Consider the following 3365-nt stretch of genomic DNA (forward strand, 5'->3'; position numbering starts at 1 on the left):
TGACAAACTCCATAGAGGCTTTTTGTGTCTACTTGTTCATTGCTGCTCAATTTCTGAAAGGATTTTTGTTACTGCTGACGATACAATCAAGAATCAGCAACAGATTCAGCGATCATAGTTAATGATCAGGCCTGAAATCTGGTGTTAACCTGTGACTAATTCTAATCTCCATTGAAGGATGAAAAATATTCTCTTCTTGTTGGTGAAGGGGCTGCACAGTGGTGCAGTTGGTAGAGCTATTGTCTTGCAGCAAGAAGGTTCTGGGTTCAATTCCCAGCCTGGGGTCCCTCTGGCTGGAGTTTGCAGGTTCTCCCTGTTCATGGCAGGTTCCCTCTGGGTACCCCGGTTTCCTCCCACAGCCCAAAAACATGACTGTCAGGTTAATTGGACTCTCCAAATTCTCCCTAGGTGTGACTGTGTGTGTCCTGTCTGTCTCTGTGTTGTCCTGCGACCTGTCCAGGTGACCCCACCTCTTGCCTGAAACATCAGCTGGAGAGGCAGCAGCACCTCCTGACCCCACTAAGGGACAAGGGAGTTAGAAAATGGATGGGTTGGTGAAGGGCCTTTTCCTACAGCGATAGAGTATTTTCCAAGTTGAGTAGGACTTCTACAGTTCTGTTTTAAGGTTAATTAAAGCAGTGAGCCAAACTCCTGGAGATCATTACCACCTTCACCCATCCAGGTGAAAGGGAATGTCTGAGTTATAAATATTGAATAAAATGTTGTGCCACATGACTGGCTTTATTTTCACTCTTATATTTAACTTTATGACACACAAAACTACAAATGAATCGTCCTTATTGTCTCCAGGTGCATTCTGGGTAAAGCTTGTCACCAACATCATCATCAGTCACTTGGCAACAAATGGGAAACTAGCTAGAGCATTTCTACGGACTACGTTAACATGTTTTGAATTTGTGTTTCATCATTAGTGACCAGTAGCCTGATGTTTCTGTTCTTCTCCTGGTTTGTTGAACTTCATGTCAGATGGACTAAATGACAGAGTCGCTCTCTGTGGTGATGAAACTTGTTAGCTCATGTCCATGTTGTAAAGTTAAATTATCACAAGCTTTATTATTTGGGCCTGGTAATTAGCCCCGCCCTCCGGTCATTAGCCCCGCCCTCCGGCCATTAGCCCCGCCCCCGGCCCGCCGTCTTGTTCCGCTACTGTCACATGTTTGCCTGAGGAGCGGAGGCAGCAGTTTGGCGTCTTGTCTGGAGCTTATATAACAAGATAAGTTCCATGTTTTTGGCTATTGTTTATGGAGGCATTATTTTTCCGTTCACACAAGAGTATGGATTCATATGCACAGTTTGCTTAACGTACGTTTATTTGTTTGGATATCACGGTATATATGACTGTTTATTATCTTAACCGAACATTGAAACTGTCAGGAAAACCTGGAGGCCATTTGAGTTAACATTATTTAGCTGCAGGGTCGTTTTCTTTAAGTTTTTGGGTGTGCTGGACCATTGGCTTGATCTAAGCCACAGGTGTCAAACTCCAGTCCTGGAGGGCCACTGTCCTGCAACATGTAGATGTGCCTCTGCTGCACCACCTGAATACAATAATTAGGTGATTAGCAGGACTCTGGAGAACATATCTACACAATGAGGAGGCAGTTGAGCCATTTGACTCCAATGTTCTGTACCTGTGGTACATCTACAAACTGCCAAAATGTTGTTTCTTTGTCAGTGTGTCATGTTGGTGACTGAAGCCTGTTATGATGACTTCAACACATTTCTTCGGACAGGTTGGCACGACTTCTAATCCCAGCCAGCATGCCTAGGTGGGACCCATGTGGGGGAAAGGAGGGCTGATATATGGGTCCCATATGGGTTTATCCGCGGGTTCCACGATGGCCCCACATGGGCCCTAAATGGACAAACCCATGTGGGGCCCATGGGTTTCTCCTCCCTAGTCCAAAGGCCACAAGAAAAATGCCAAAACAGCTCATGTCAAACTGGACCATGTTGTCAGATATGTGCAGGTATGTGTTACTCTAATGATCCCAGGTCTTTGTAGAAGGACTTTCTTATTGGCTTCGTTTGCTATTTGAAGGTAGCTGTGCTCTATATAGTTAATTTATTTGTTTTCTTTAGGACGTCCTAATTTGTTTTTGGATTTCTTCATCTAACCCTCTTCACTATCAACAGATTTTGTGTCAAATCATCGTGTACATAGCGCACATGTGAGTCCGTGGGGGTGGGCACAGCTGAAGTGTTTTTGGTCCATTTACTCTCATAAATTTGGCGGCTTGGTGTTTTTCTGTAAGCTACAGGTGAATGAATGGAGTTTTTTCCTTCCGCACTTCTAACAGCGGTCGTTTGGATCCGCCTGAGCGTTTTGCCGGTATGGTTCTGGCAGGTCACCCGGTTGGTCAGCTGTTTAATCCGCTAATGATGCGTTCACACCAATCGCGTTACGCGCGTCAAAAACGCGTCTGACGCTTGAAGTTCGACGCGTGTGCCCTTTTGGTGGTTCACACCAAACGCGTTTTGAGCGTCAGGCGCGTTTGGTTTACATTCAGTCTATGTGGGGCGTCAAACACGCTGGACACACTCGACGCTTCAAAGGCTCAAAAGGCTCCAAACGGTTCAAATCGCGCCGCGCTTGACGCGCCTCCACATAGACTTTGCATGTAAAGCAGACGCGGCTGAAGCTCAGGACGCGTTATGGACGCAGCGGGTTAAACAGTTAAATCCAGTTGAAACTTTGACNTTTTGTTGAGCTGATTGTTGCAACTGAACATAACTCTATTAAACTTTGGCTTTCAGGTAGGAGATTATCTGCAACTTTCAAAATGTGCTCATTTATTATGTTGATGATTGTGATTATGGCATTTGACAAAAATTAATGTTCATTACTTTTTCAAAATTGATCGCTGCATTACGTGTTTATGACATAAACACTTGAAGTGTCTTTTTCTGAAATGTGCTGCACAAACGAGTCCTGATGAGCTACAGATGATTTTTTATGCAAACCTGCAAAGACACTGTTGCACTAAACAAATCAACTAAAGATAAATGGATGTTACTGTAAAGCAACACATCACTGTATTGTCCTACAAGGAGATAAAAATAAACACTGATGAAAAAAGTAATTTAATCAAGAAGCACCAAGAAAATCCTCCCTGGAAATGTTCTGCAGGTGACAGAAGGCTGGTTTTGTAATTGTCTTTATGTGTCTCTATAGGTTCAGGTCACTAAACCTGTTTAACTGTTGAAGCAGCTTTTTAAATGATTCTGCTGATGAATGAAAGGTTGGAAGGTTTACCTTAAAGCATTTTGTCTAGATAGTTTTTTCAGCATTGGGTTTGTCACTGCAGTGGAAAGTTAATTGTTTTTGTTTGTTTGTTTGTTTG

The sequence above is a fragment of the Poecilia formosa genome, unplaced genomic scaffold (assembly GCF_000485575.1).
Source record: "Poecilia formosa unplaced genomic scaffold, Poecilia_formosa-5.1.2 Scaffold649, whole genome shotgun sequence".
Classification (NCBI taxonomy): domain Eukaryota; kingdom Metazoa; phylum Chordata; class Actinopteri; order Cyprinodontiformes; family Poeciliidae; genus Poecilia; species Poecilia formosa.